A 16074-nucleotide genomic window follows, 5' to 3' on the forward strand; every position below is an offset into this window, starting at 1 on the left:
TCCTTAATCCATTGAACCACTTTAAGGCAATGGGTCCAAGACTCGAGGGAAATACCTAACACATTAATGCATCGTTATGAGTATGTAAGGATATCATCTAAATATAATGGCTTACATGCTCTACCGGGACCGTTTTCCCGTCATAGGAATTGAACGGAGGCCGTGTAAATCTACCCGGCATGGGTGCTCGTTCAATGTCCCCTGAGAACGGCGAACGAGCAGCTCTTCGTAATGCTCGGCTCATGGCATCCATAGCAGCGTTCTAGGGTCGGTGCTTCTTCGGGGAAATTGAGTCCCTGTCTGCATACTCCCGTGAACATCCCAGTGTTGATGGGATCCAGATTGGTGGAAGCCTGCTCTATGGTGACCTCCCATGCTAGCCGATGCTTCCTCACGCTCCTCGTGGTCTTTTTTTCGACGCCTATCTCTTGCTTCCAACTCCAAATCCCTCACCAACCTATGCAAATGTTCGAGCTCCTCTTCCCTTTCGTCAAAACGATGAGGCCCCGAAGCGCCCGACAGTGTCTGATGTGTTTGAAACGACCTTTCTCTAAGGTCAGACCGGTTTTCCTCCTACTCACGCTGCCTGTCTTCACGCCTTTTTTGCCTTCTTTCTCGCCAAGTAGATCCCCGTGAAAATCTCTGAGAACCATTTTCAGCATAACTTTCTGACTGACCTTTAAACATTTTCCCTGCGTGAGTCTCAGCAGAACCACAGCTACATAGGAGATCTCCACAGACGGCGCCAATTGTGCGTGCCAAAAATATAGTTAATGGGCTCGACCTATTTGTGGTCTCACAATCTATTTGTATTATGGGCTTTGGGTTTTCTACTATGAGTGGTCCTTCGCTTGGAGACCCAGCCACTTACTCTAAATTTTGCAAGCCTTTCTCTCTCTCATAAAGTCACTCCTCATTTTCTCGAAATAGTCACTCTTTTCTCTGTGTGTTCTCCCCAGAATTGCTAACCAATCTTCCTCCTCCTTCTCTCCTATTTATAGGCTAAGATAAGTGGAGGTGTTATGATTACTCCCCCTTACTAGTGCGAATGGGGGTCCAATTCTATCATCTCTAAGTGGAGGTATTTGTTGGGAACAGAGGTAATGGCATTGGAACTGGTTCCTGCCACCAAAAGGCTATTTGGCAACGATATTCCCCAAGGCACCATCGGACCGTCGAGACCTTGTATCCCCGAGCAATCATATTCCTGACCAAGATAGAGTTGATCAGGAGGGGCTCGCTTTTGACGTTCAAGACACTATGGCCCTACTATGGTTTTTGGGGTTTAAGCTGGGCTTTGAGGTGCATCCGGATTGAGGTCATAAGTCCAACGGGGATAGGGTCAGGTGTTGTCTTTCAAGGCCAAGGCCCAAGGCCCGACGGGCCTAGGGCCTTGCCCCGTATGGTGCCACAAAGCTAGGTTCCAAGGCCCAATGGGTCTGGGGCCCTTCCCTGTACAACATTATTATGTTTGAACTTGAATTTTTTAATAGTCGATCCTAAACTTAGACTTGAAATCGGTTCATTTGTTAAATAAACAAATATGCACAATTTTTTTTTTCTTGGATTGAGTTCAAATTGCTCATATTCAATCCATTTCATTTATAATCCTGCTTTTGTGTTGTACTTGGACCTTCCTAATCATATTGTACGATAATTATTGGCTGATGCATGGGCCGGGTGTTTAGTTTCCAAGACTCTGTTGTGCTTAAAAAAATTATTTCTTAATATAATTACACTTAAAATAGAAAGGAAAAAAGAAAAAGAAAAAAGAGGTGTTCATGAAGTTTGCAAAGCTATGACATCTGGCCCTTCAGTTGAGATTCTCTCTGCCCTCATCATCTTCCATTTGCCAAATTAAAGAGAAAGGAAAATATTTTTATAGATGGAGAATTAAAGAGAATTACAGAAAGGAAATATTTTTATAGATGGAGAATCCTCTTTATTTATACACTTTTTTTTTTTTTTGGAGAATCAGATCTATACGCTCTTATTGAGACCTTCTTTAAAGAATTAGGTATATAATATTAATATGCGTAATGCTCCCCACTTTTGAGTCTTTTGGTTAAATATTGGTAAAAATGAAGTTTTTTGAGGTTATAGTCACTGTTCAAAGTTATTTGAGGAAATGAGGAGAGAGAGTGAATTTCGGCAACAGTGTTGCCGAAATTTTGAGGAGAGAAAATCCAATTTGAGGAGAGAGAAATTTTGAGAATTTCGGCAACAGTGTTGCCGAAATTCCTTCTGCCCAGCCTGCCCGCTTCACTGAGTGCCCATGCCCATGCGTGAGTGCTCAAAAGGAAAAAAATAAAAAAGGTTTGCGACAATCCCATTGCCGAAAATGGAGGGAAAAAAAAAATTTTGAATTATGGCAATGGGATTGCCGAAATAGGGGGGAAAGAGAAAAAAAAAAAAAAGGAAATGTGGCAATGGTATTGCCACATTTCCCTTTTTTTTTTTTTTTTTTTTCCACTATTTCGGCACTACCATTGCTACATTTTTTTTTTCTCTCCCACTATTTCGGCACTAACATTGCCACATTTTTTTTTTTTTTCCTCCCCTATTTCGGCAATACCATTGCCACATTTCCTTTTTTTTTTTCTCTCTCTCCCACTATTTCGGCACTACAATTGCCACATTTTTTTTTTCTCTCCCCCTATTTCGGCAATACCATTGCCACATTTCCTTTCTTTTTTTTTCTTTTTTTTTTTTTTTTTCTCTTTCCCCCCTATTTCGGCAATCCCATTGCCATAATTCTTTTTTTTTTCTTTTCCCTCCATTTTCGGCAATGGGATTGCCGCAAATCTTTTTTATTTTTTTCCTTTTAAGCACTCACGCATGGGCACTCAGTGAAGCAGGCAGGCTGGGCAGAAGGAATTTCGGCAACACTGTTGCCGAAATTCTCAAAATTTCTCTCTCCTCAAATTGGATTTTCTCTCTCATACTTTTCTTCGAATTTCGGCAACACTGTTGCCGAAATTCACTCTCTCTCCTCATTTCCCCAAATAACTTTGAACAGTGACTATAACCCCAAAAAACTTCATTTTTACCAATATTTACTCAAAAGACTCCCCCACTTTTTGTCACATACATGGATGCACAAAAGATTTCGTTGAAAACCGTTTGTGCTTCTCTCTCTCTCTCTCTCTCTCTCTCTCTCAAAGAAGGGAAATTGTAAATCTTACAGTACAATATTAACTAAGAATTTTCCTTATTTTTATCAACTTAGAGGTGTTAAATATGAACATGGCATTTTTTTTAAAAGGTATAACTGTATTTGTACATAATAACTTATTATTCAAACTAAATAAACTAATAAAAATAAATTATCATTATCCAAAGAATGTCCTGAATATGATGGAAATCAACAAGAAGAGCGTTAGAACTGACCAGAATATGTATTTAAGTATATTACAGAGGTATATATATATGTAAGTCCCTTTTACTTATACAAGATAATATAGTTCTACATGTAGTATACAAAGTATTAGGTAACAAATATAATGGATGGGTCACAGCAACACTCATCTAAGAGGCAACAACAACATAAAGCTGCAAGGCTGCATAATCACACAAATCAAATAAACAAAAAAAGTTAGAATTTGTCACGATCATCAGGATATCCTATATTACATATGTATTATTTTGAATAAAAGAAATACTTGGTAAATACAGTATATGTATAACAAAGAAGCAATTATGATACAGAACTAGTTTATAGTACACACCATCCCTCAAGAAAACTTGGTTCTCGCCTGGGTGGTGGTGGAGCTGCATAGTACTGAGGAGGTGCCGCCACTGGTGGTCCTTGATAAGGGGCTGTGTTCAAAATTGCATAAATAATAAGAACATGTTCCATTTTTGTTTTTCTTCTTTTACCAAAATATAACATTCCCTCTATAGTGATAATTAACAATAACAAAGTGCAAGTTGAGAAATAATTCAATGATTCAGCAAGATTTTCACTGGAGATACAGATTTTTAAAGGCGTATTCATTTAAGTTAACAATTGAAATAAAATTTTAAAAAATGTTTAATCTAGCTATATATAGCAGTCTTCCCTGGCTACCACATATAAAACATAACAGAGAAAATAAAAGAAAGGAAGCTAGTAAGGACAAGAAAGAGGATGAAGTTACCTTGATTGGCATATGGATAGCCATATTTGGGATCATTCATCTCTGAAATGCAAACCAAAAATACAACACCAGAGAGAGAGAGAGAGAGTCACTTAGAGGGTATTGGAAGGTAGGTATTGTTTAGTTTTTGAGGTGTTATAAGCATCTATATACTTGGAGTCTTGGAGGAGAAAGTTTGAGAATATAATGTGTGTAGAGAATAAAGAAAGGTCCAGAACCGCAATTCAACTAAAATATAGGGTTTCTAGTTTCTACCATCATGATGACATTTCTTCTATCCAGCAAAAATAATACTATGTTATATTTAAAGTAATTACTTAATAGGTAAGAAAAATGAATTTTTTAGTTGGTGAATTCTAGAGGAAGACAGAGACACCAAGTTCAAAATCAATGTAGAAGTTGGGAGTTGGGACTACTTCTCTCTTTCATCACATGGCAAGATGGCAAAGCAGGTACTTTTTTTTTTTGGAACTTTGATTCATTTTGAAGATTCACTGTTAAAGGGTTGGATATTGGAACACTTTTTTTTTTTTGAGAAAGATATTGAAACACTTGGGAGCCATGTGAGCCGAAGCTTGAGTTTCAAGCTTACATTAAAAGTAAGGATTCCTTTAACCTATAATAAGATATTATTGTTCTTGATCTAACAATTTGGTGTATTGGCCACCGCCGAAAACCCCAGAATCTATTCTATTTAGATTATAAAAAAGGAAACTTCATACAAAACTTGACCCTATTTAGGTCTACTGATACAGACGTATAATTTCTTTCATTGTAGCTTAATATTCTTTAATTCTTTTCAATTTTTATTCTTTACTGGATCAAATCATTTTAAGATTTTTATTAGTGTCACATTAAATACACATTTAGATTTGTAATATATAATGTGGATCATAAAATGAATGAATTTGTAATCGAAATGATCTTAATATTTCTTTCCATATTGCCCTAAATTGAACACTTTTAATTGAAGGAATTTTATGAAGGTTTTCACCTTCCTAAGCATATAAAGCATGATGGTTTATTGTAACTTCCAAGTTCACTCAACTGCAAAATATTTTATTATTAAATAAGAGATCTTGGATTCGAGTTAATTGATGACTTGGATCTAATAATAAAGAGCAATTATCATAAAGCAAATATCATAAATTAAAATTCTATATGATTTATAAAAAGGGGTGGGAGGGGTGATGGGCCTCTGTTGCAAGATTTTCTCCAATTTCTATCCTGATATGGTTATTTATTTTTAGTTGTCCTTTTTTTAAAGAGAAAAGTTAACTTTATTACTATTTATGGTTTTCTTTGTAAAAAAAACTAAATTTGCGTACTCCTTTCCTTGCCCACCACCAAAAATATAGGAATTGAATTTTTATATAATTTGGTGGTTCTGGCCCGATGATCCTCCCATACAGGCAGTAGGAGAAGATTCTGGAAAAAAACATGGAATTTCTAAAGTAGGTTTTTTTTTTTTTTTTTTTTTTTTTTTTTTTTTTTTGGTGCAGAAGGGGTTGAGGGTGCTGTTTTAAGAGATGCCTGGTATACATTATAGCATGATATCAAGATAAAAAAAAAAAATGAAATTTTGGTTGAGAGGTACATCGAGGAGAAAGACAATTTGGTATTGAGCTCTCTCTAAATTTTTTGTAAAGCACACAAATCTAAAAGAATTGGGATGGCTCATATTCTAATTTTATTTATTCGGTCAATGAGTAAATAAAATTGATGCGGAAGGATTTTTTTTTTTTTTTCCTTTGGGTAATGGACACACTCACACACGTAAGGAAGATTGAATTGAGGTTTTTTCAAGTATGTGTTTGTGGGCGTTACTATACCATGTAAAATTGTTACCCTGCACCTTTAGAATGAAAATCTAGCTACTGTACGTACTTGGGTTTACAAAGCTCCGACTTGAGAAAAATGAGTTTGTTTAGTTCTCATTTGATAAGGTCATAGCCCAATTACATCGCTAACCACAATATTTTTAACCCTTAACATATTTTCAATCAAAACAGTCTGACGTTTGGAATAAAAAATGCAAGAAAAGCTCAAGGTATTTTCTGTGTGGAAAAATTGCTTGGAATGTGATCCCAACTCGTGAGGTAATCAATGAAAAGATTGGAGATAGAGGATGCTTATTTCATGCTGTGTTAGGTTAGGAGGCTCTAGAATCTGTGGAGCATTTGTTTATTTACTGTCCAGTGGCTCGAATTGTATGTTCATTGTCAGAATGGCTTATAAAGTTCCAAGAATTTGGGGTAATCTATGTCAGAATGGTCACAGAAAACTCAAAATCTCATTGGATCAGGAGCAAAACTTCTTCTTGATGTGTGCTGCTGCTATCATCTAGCACAACAAATTGAGTTTAGATCCTATCCCTTTTGATCCAGTACGTTAGTTGCAAGAGATATCAAATGTAAGGTCTATTACTCTTGTTCTCTCTGTTAGTATTAAACTCATCTCTTGTTCTCCCTTGAAGCCCCATTGGCCAATAGCTTCCGTTGTAGTCTTGTAGATGATATTTCGTTAGGCTTAGAATCTTTCTTTTGCTGGAAGGTTCTCATGTCTTGAGACCCCGTAATATGAGAGAGAGAGAGAGAGCTCTGGCTCCTAAGGTCTATTTGATTGGAGGATGAAATGATAGAGAAGAGAGAGAGGATGAAAAACTTTGAGAATAGAAGGAATTTTAGTTTTCTCTTATGTGGCGTTTGGTACGGGGAATCCACATTCTTTCATCTAGATTCGGGAATGTGATTAGGAATCACATTCACAGTGAAGCTATTCCTATGTTTGGTTTTATTGGGAGATTCCTAGGAATGTGAGATGATAATATTTGGTGTATTCCCAGGAATCTTAAATGAATTATTTGTTTTTCCCATTTTGTCCTTAGATTTGAATGTGAAGTACCAAGCCCATTAAAAAAAAATCTTCCCTTAAATAAATAATGAAAAAATATGTATAAATTATTAATTAGTCATTTAAAAAAATATCTTACTCTAAATAGATAGATAAAAAACATTATATAAACTATCAATTAGCAACACATTCATTAAAACTGTGATCTAATATTTCAAAATGACAAGAATAATACAAAAATAACTATTAACAGAGTTATTTATCCTGTTTATGTTGTTTTGGCGGGAAAAGATAAAGACAAGAGAGAAGATATTGATAATTTGTTTTAGAGTTTATCTTAATTGCTTAAATGATAAGGAAAAAAGGTTAAAATTGTCAATTTATAAAAAATATAATTTCTTTTAAGTTTAGGAATCTGGATTCCCACCTGTTTTAAAGGGAATCCACATTCCTACTGAGAGGGGTTTAAGGATTCCCCTGGCATCTGATTCCCTAGCGTAATTTGCAACCAAACATGGGAATCTTTAAACATTCCTGGGAATCCTAAAACATTACCCCATACCAAACGCCACCTTATAGTTTTGGATGTAGTTGAAAAGTAAAATAATAGAAAACTCTTTTATTTGGTTGAAGAGAAAAATGAGAAGAAAAAAAAAATAGTTTGTATAAATTTACCATCATATCCTTATTAGATAAAAAAAAAAAAGTAACACATTATATTTTTATTTTAAAAAAAATAGTGTATAAATGGACACTTTATTTTTCTTTTAAAAAAATAGCAAAAAAAAAAAAAAATTCAAGAACCCAAAACTAGTGAGAAAAGAAACACATGACTAGATGAGCACCCAAAACCAAAAAGAAAAAAAGAAAAAGAAAAAGAAAAAGGAAACAGGTGAGACAACATTGAAAAAACAAAAACAAAAAAGAAAAGAAAGAAGATAAGTTCAAAAAATGAACGTTGATGTTGCAGTGGGGGCTTATAGTTATGTCCAAAACGGAAAGGAGCAAAGCTCCTCGTTTTCCTTTAGTATTTTCACCTCAATTTAGAGAGATTGAGTTCTAGTGGGATTCAGAAGAAAACATCCGAGCTCCACCGATTTTCTTTTTTAAAATCACTCCAACTAAACACAAAAAAAAAAAAAAAAAAATCATTTTCTCTCCCCTCTTTTCCATCCCCTAAAATCCCTCCAACCAAATGGACTCCCTAGTATTTCAAACAGATGTTCAAAAATCCTTCATCCCCTATTATTACAAACTCACTATCCAATTTTCCAAACACACACACACACACCCATATCTAATAATATCTCCACTTAAGAAATCAAGATAAATTCCATTGGAATTAGAATGTCACAGGTGTGAATTTATTTTTTGTCACGAAATAAAATGTGTCTTTATTACAATAAAATGAACAACTAGGCATTTTATTTCATATTTATAACAATTTCTCAATTTTATTATGTTTTATTTCATAGCCATCTATTATTGGATGCCATGTTTCTGATTATTTTATTTATTTTTTTAACTTTGGTTATTTTATAGTAAAAATAAAGAAGAATACTTGGACGATTTGTATTCATTTATAACTACGTATACATATATACATTCAGTCTTTTTTGCATCTTTTTATTATTATTATTATTATCATTCAATAGTTGGAAATGGTAGAATTTTAATCCTTGATATCTTCATTGAAAATGCCAGATTGTACTAGTTTGAGTTACTAGCATAGGGTGGCACCACATTTATGTCAAGGTGGTCACAGGACCAACCTAGCTTGCAAGAAAAAAATTTAAAAAAAAAATTGTATATATACACTTGCAAAAAAAAAAAAAAAAAAAAAAACTAAACTAAACTAAACTAACCTATTTTGACCACCCTAATAAAAATATTGAACACTTTGACTTAAGAATCACAGGAATTTGGGTTTAACAAAAATAAGAGTAATGCTGCATCTATAACATTTTCATAATAAATCTTTTGTGTTAAGTTGTTAATGAATTTAATTTTGGCCCAATACTAAAAAAACTTTTTTACCCACCAATAACAGTTTGTCACATAAGATTTGTTGTTTAATTGTGGATATAACATTACTTTAAAATTAATTCCGGTCAAAACATAATCCTTAACCCTATAAACCAAAAAGAAAAAAATAACAACAATAAAAATGAGCCCAAATCACAACAAAAGTAACCCAAACAAAAACAAAACTAGACCAAACAACAAGAAGTGATCAAATTACTCAACAAAAAGCACATTCAAAACAAGAAAAATAAATAAATAAGAATCCCTAATTATTAAAATCTACAATTCGCTCAACCCCTACATAAAAATAATCTCCAATTTCATTTTTCTTTAAAAAAATGTTATCAAGAGAAATATTGTGGTAATTTTTTTTTCTCTACTTGTGAACTTGATATATTAAGTTATTTATTTATTTGATTTTGTGTAATTTAAATTATTTAGTGATCCTCTTAAAAAAAAAACTTAGAACCACTATTTGCTACAAGATTCTTGACTATATACATTCATAAGTACATTGAGTAAATATATGCTTATAAGAAATGGTTGTAACTTGTAACAGCTCACGTAACCAAAATAAATATTAGTCCATAAGAAATGCTGCTAAGTGGTAACTTGATACCAATGGCTAGCTAATAGTCAAACGTCTTTTTTATTTTAAGGAGAAGAAGAGGAATAGATGATAAACCGACATCTTAATTATTTTTTTGAGTAATTAAGAAATCACCATTTTTAATCTTATTCTTTGAGTGAGTACCTATAAGAACTTTGGTAGAGATTCTAGTTTTCTGTTCGCTTAAGTGATTCTCTCAAATTATGCTTTCATCATTTCTGAAGTATTCTACAATACCTTTTCTTTCTTCCTTGTACATTCCCCAACCCCTTTTTTCTCTTTTATCTTCTAAATTCTTCTCCTTTTAATATAACTTTTTTATCTAGATGTCTCCCAAGTATGCTCCCTTTCTATCTCTTGGTTATAAGCAAATTTTCATATATTCTCAATACTTGTGAGAAGGACGTGTGAAACCATCATCTTTGTCTCCAAACCTTACAAAAAAGTTTTTTGATTTCACACCATCTTTTCCCACCCAAAGCTCTTTCTGTTTTTGCAACAGGAAAAACAATCAGCTCATTCGGTTAAACCATGTCTTTTTGCCCACATCATTGACATATAGGTTCCTAAATTCCAAATTTGTTAGAATTATAAAGAAGCAGAAAAGTGAGAACCCAAAATTAAAACTGTACTGTATTCGTCTTTTGTTGCACTATATTGATGGGATTAAAAAAAAAAAAAAAAAATTGGGCCTCATTTTTCTGGCCACGGGCCAATTCCTAAGCCTCCCCACATTAACTATTTTGGAGCATGGCTAAATGGGTGGGCTGAATATAAAGAAAAAGAGAGGCCGAAGGGCCTAGAAATTAAAGCCCAAGGGAAAGAAACCCAACTACAAAGTGGGCTTTATGTTATACCCAAATTTGTTTCGGACCTTTTTTTTTTTTTGGGACCTTTAGTTCAAAAAATACTCAGAGATTAGGGCTAAATGACCCGCAAATCTAAGTGGCTTAAAAGACCCACAAATAAGCCGGACTTTATCATCTACAACTCCCATCCAATATTTATTTCTTATTGATTTGAGATATTCTATTATTAATTTTTCTTAAAAAATATTTTTAAAAGTTTATTTGGATGAATAACCTTCTTTTTGAGAGAGAGCATGCTCCCGCCCATGTCATTTTTTTGGTTGGGCCAAACTTGTGTAAACAGATAAAATTATGTTCTTCAAAATGATTGTTCAACTAATATATATATATATATATATATATATTCTTTAGGTTAAAAATTTTACATGAAATCGTCACTTATTTTATTTAGAGGAAAAATAAGAAAACTATTAGTAAAATTTAAAAATGAAATCGTTAAACCGTTTTTTAGTAGTTATTCGATTCAAGAAATGTCATTGCATTGAGTGAGGGAGTGATGTCAATTGCCTTTGCATTGAGTAGTTGAACCAAACCATTATGATGATGACAACAACATAAGACAAAGGTTGCAATCGACAATGAGACTCTTTCTTATTTTTTTACTGAATAAGCACAACATGCTTATCAAAAAAACACCAAATGTATGTCATCTTATTTTATCAAGATTCTATCTTATACTTCATTAGGGAAAGTACCGCCCTACCCAATAGGAAAGTGACACATGCCTACCTCCACCACTATTAAAAAATAAAGGACGCGAGGAAGAATGAGGAATCAATTGAAAGCTTTCTCTCTCTATATATATATGTGTGTGTGTGTGTGTGTGTCCCTAAACCCTAATTGTTGTTAGCTGTATGATCACCGCTAGTGAAAGGTGTTGTTTTCAATCTATTTGGATTAAACAAACTACAGTTAATAGGTTTTGAAATCCTTTAATCATGCTAAGTTAAAGACGTAAAGTAATAGTCCCATCAAAACTAAGGCGAGGTGCATGATGATGCATGGGTGGGAGAAGGCACCCATATGGGCCATGGGCCATGGCGTTCATTGAAATCAATAGTTAACCTATTTATTTTCATTGAATTTATTAATGGCACCCAATTTGAAAGAGAGCGTAATAATTGTTGTGGGTAGCAATCCTCCTTTCTTTCTTTTTTAATTTTAATTTTTTAAGGAAAGGTTGCAATCTCGAGTGAACTTCTCGTAAGCAAAATTACAAGAACTTAGGGATATTTAAGTGTAAGTTTCAGTTAACTTAATTGGTAAAATATTTTATTGTCAAATAAGATTTAGAGTTCGAACCTCACTTATACCAAAAATCAATTGGTGTCTTGTCCTAGTGACAAAGAGAAATCATTATTGGATGAACTCCATAAGTTTAAATTTCTATTGTAGCCATATAGAAAAAAGAGCCATCTATGCATAGCAATCTTGCCCATCTTTTGCGCCAATTATCCATTAAAAAAGAAAGAACCAAAAAAGCATAAGCATTATTATATTAATTTGCTTTCTCTAAAGAAAAAAAAAAAGTCCATCTTTCACATTACTTATTGTGGGAGTTTTAGATGCTTCGGTTATACACACACACGCACTAGTATTATACCCGTGCAATGCACTGCTATCATGTGTAAATTAATGAAAAAAATTATTTTAATTTAAAATTAAATAAATAATATAAATAAAATAATCTTTTACTCTATTTTTTTAAATGAAGTAGCATTTTACTTTTAAGTTTGTAGGGTCAATGTGCTCACGAGTATGTATTGGGCCAAAGACCCAATCCGAGGACACTAAATGGTCCAACAATGTGGGAATATTAACTCAAAGAAGCAGTATTGATGGGTAGAGAAGCGGAGACTGATCATAGTCATCCCGAAAGTTGGTCTGAGGAGGATTCCCTCCTCGGCTAGATAAAGCCGAGGTAGGAAAGGGTTGCCTAACGTCCAAAAGCGATGTTCTAGGAGATCTTGCATGTAAGGGAATGCATGGTGGGTGTACAGGATAAGAAGAAGGGTTATGAAATATCCAAGATAAAATTGCTACCACCGCATTAAATGCTCTGTAGCAAAATATTTGGCCGCATTAATAGGGAGGTGATGCCTGAGCATCAGGTTTCAGCCTCATAGCTATCTCCAAAGACTTCAAGGATGGGTTGATGAGACAAGTATCCAAACCAATAATTTGATCCATACGTGAAAGATGGAGAAAGGAGGAAAGATGATATAAAAGGAAAAGAAGACTTTCAGGAGGGGGGATCGGAGAAAAAGAAAGAGAACAAATACTGTAAACATTAAGATCAATATCTGTAACCTGTCTTTAAGAAAGAGAAATACAGAATCCAACCTCCTCGGCTTGAGTCCGAGGACAATTTTTGTTATAAAGACTATCCCATTTATATGATGTTGTGATCTAGCCCATCATTTTTGTTATTTAACGTCACTAGAACCTAAGTTTCAAGCCCACTATCTACAAATTCATTGTATTGGGCTTTTTGGGCCTATCCCACTCTTATTCTTACGTTTGGGTGCAAATTGTGTCCTTATAATTGGCACCATCTGTGGGCAATCTTGTGTTTTAGGAATTTTAACATTATGGTAGGCTCAGGTCCACACCATGCAGAGTCTACGGGGTCCCAGCGTCAAGATCGTTTCCTGCATCTTGAGCGGGAAAGAGATCGGGAGGGCAGTATGCATACAACCCACACTAGTAGGAGTCATTCACGAGGTGGAAGCAGAATTCCTCACGAGAAAAAATGCTAAGGCCATGCAGCTGGAGATTGACCGTCTGAAAAGGAAGTTGCGCCACGAAAGGCGAAGGCAAACTCCCTCCTTTTCTCACCCTTCTTCTGATGACACCAAGGATAGCAATTACAGGCCCAGGTTAAGAACTCCTCTAATGAATCTTTCTCCTATGAGGAGGACAACCTTCATGGTTGTGGGGGTAGGAATTCTTCCTGCAGAGGCTTGGAAAATGATGCTATAAGTAAGGCATTGCACCAAATTTTCAAGTCACCCTTCACACGTAGGGTGGAAAGAGGGAAGCTTCCTCGGTGGTTCACTCAACCAACATTCACCATTTATAATGGCCAAACAGACCTTGTGGAGCATGTGAGCCATTTCAATTAGAGGATGACTGTGCACTCTAAGAATGAAACTTTAATGTGCAAGGTCTTCCTATCCAACCTAGGACTTGTGGTGATAAGGTGGTTTAATGGCTTGAGGGCAGGTTCTATTGATTCCTTTATAGAACTCAACCGGGTGTTTGGGTCTCGCTTCATTACATGTAGTAGAGTTCCTCGGCCTCTAGATTCGTTACTATCCATGGCCATGCGAGAAGGGGAAACCCTGAAAATGTACTTCAATAGGTACTAGGAGATGTTCAATGAGATCGGCGGAGATTTCGATGATGTAGCTATAAGGACTTTTAATGTTGGCCTATCTGCCGAGCATGACTTTAGGAAACTTTGACCAAAAAGCTTGTAAGGAGTGTACGCCGACTCATGGACCGCATTGACGAATATAAATGAGTTAAGGAAGATCAGCAGCAAGGTAAGGGAAAAGTGAAGGTTATCCCTCAGGAGATGAGGGATTTCAGGTTAGACAAATACAATAACAACAGGCTCCGAAGGGATTTTGCCGAGCAATCAGGTCCTACCACTCCTCAGGTGGTTAACACTATATTTTGGGAATCGGTACATCAGCTGTTGGAGAAAATTCAAAATGAGGCATATTTCAAATGGCCCAACAAGATGGCAAGGGACCCCATGAGGTGTAATCAAAATCTTTATTGCCAGTATCATCGAGAAATGGGCCATACCACTGAGGATTGCAAGACCCTGTGGAATCATTTGGAGTTATTAGTTAAGGAGGGGAGGTTAAAACAGTTTTTGTATCAGCCCAATGGGCAGGGAGACCATTTAGGCTCAGTACATCAGGAAAACACTTCTTCAAGGCTTCCTTTGGGTATGATCAATGTTATTTTTGTTGCTCATGGAAAGATTAGTTGTCGTCCTTCTAGGGTGATGTCCATAGCACGAATCCCCGCCAAGGACTCCAATTCTGAGCCGAAGAGGGCCAGAGGAAAAATCTAACTAGCATTGAGTTTCTTAGAAGAGGACAAGATTGGGACTATGCAACCATATAATGATGCTTTGGTGGTTACGCTGAGAATAAGGGGTACGAAGTGAAGAGGGTGATGGTAGACCAAGACAGTGGTGCATATACTATATACCTTGACTTGTACAAGGGACTAAACTTAAAACTTAAGGATTTGACGGCTTATGATTCACTATTGATAAGTTTTGAGGGGAAGGCTGTCATATCAAAGAGCCAAATTAGATTGCCTGTGCAATCAGGCTCCGAAGTGGATTTCATTGTGGTAGATGCCTATTCTCCCTACACAACCATTGTTGCAAGACCTTGGCTTCATGCCCTAGGTGTAGTTTCCTTAACTTTACATTTGAAAGTGAAATTTCCATTTAGAGATCAGATTGCGGAACTGATTGGGAGTTAATCCGTAGCTAGAAAGTGTATGGCGGCTGCAATTCTGCATTAGCTTGAGGTGGAATCCTCAGCCTCTGCTGAGGGGGGATCATAGCAATCAATGACTCTGGCCACGCCCATGGTGGCAGTGGTAGAAGAACCCGTGTGTGAGGAGTTAGAGGAAGTTATTATAAATAACGACCCTAAAAAATCCTTTCAGGTGGGAGCTCAGTTGCCTCCTTAGGAAAGGGAGAAGCTGATTATGTTCTTGAAGAAAAATATTGACGTATTCGCATGGAATGTATATGAAGCCCCTAGGGTAGATTCGAGTTTCATTTGTCATCATCTAAACTTCAATCCGGCTGCGATACCAAGGAAACAGCCACCTCGGCGTTCATCCAAAGAGCATTTCGAAGTCGTCAAGGAAGAGGTAATCAAGCTCAAAAAGGCTGGCGCTATCAAGGAATTTTTCTACCCTAAATGGTTGGCTCATACGGTAGTGGTAAAGAAGAAGAATGGGAAGTGGAGAGTATGTGTAGACTTTACAGATTTGAACATGGCTTGTCCCAAAGATTCTTTCCTAATGCCTCATATAGATCAATTGGTGGATGCCATAGTTGGGCATCCTTGGATGAGTTTTTTGGATGCTTTTTAAGGCTATCACTAGATACCTTTGGCTTTGGATGATCAGGAGAATACAATCTTTATCACTCTAATAGGGAATTATCATTACAAGATAATGCCCTTTGGTTTGAAGAACGCAAGGGCTACTTATCAAAGGATGATGACCCGGACGTTTAAGCCACAATTGGGAAAGACTATTGAGGTGTATGTAGATGACATGGTAGTGAAAAGTAAAGTGGCGTCCATGCATGTGGAAGACCTAAATGACACCTTTCAGACACTGAGGAAATATAAGTTGCGCCTTAATGCTTCTAAGTGTTCTTTTGGTGTAGGGTCAGGTAAATTTCTTGATTACATGGTAACCCATCGTGGAATTGAAGTTAATCCTGCCCAGGTCAGGGCAATTAATAGTTTATAGCCATCTCGGAATCCTACAGAGGTTTAGAAGTTGACAGGGACAACTGCTGCCCTTA

At 35.8% G+C, this 16074-nt stretch overlaps 1 long non-coding RNA gene across 1 annotated transcript; it reads right to left on the minus strand.

Annotated features, from left to right (window-relative positions):
* Positions 1-3307: 3307 nt before the first annotated feature.
* LOC142643821 (uncharacterized) lies at positions 3308-4700 on the minus strand. Its single transcript, XR_012845920.1, has 3 exons — positions 4140-4700; positions 3729-3819; positions 3308-3560 (listed from the first exon to the last, which is right to left on the minus strand). It is a non-coding gene; the product is annotated as an uncharacterized LOC142643821 (long non-coding RNA).
* Positions 4701-16074: the final 11374 nt, after the last annotated feature.

Source organism: Castanea sativa, chromosome 7, assembly GCF_040712315.1.
Source record: "Castanea sativa cultivar Marrone di Chiusa Pesio chromosome 7, ASM4071231v1".
Taxonomy (NCBI): domain Eukaryota; kingdom Viridiplantae; phylum Streptophyta; class Magnoliopsida; order Fagales; family Fagaceae; genus Castanea; species Castanea sativa.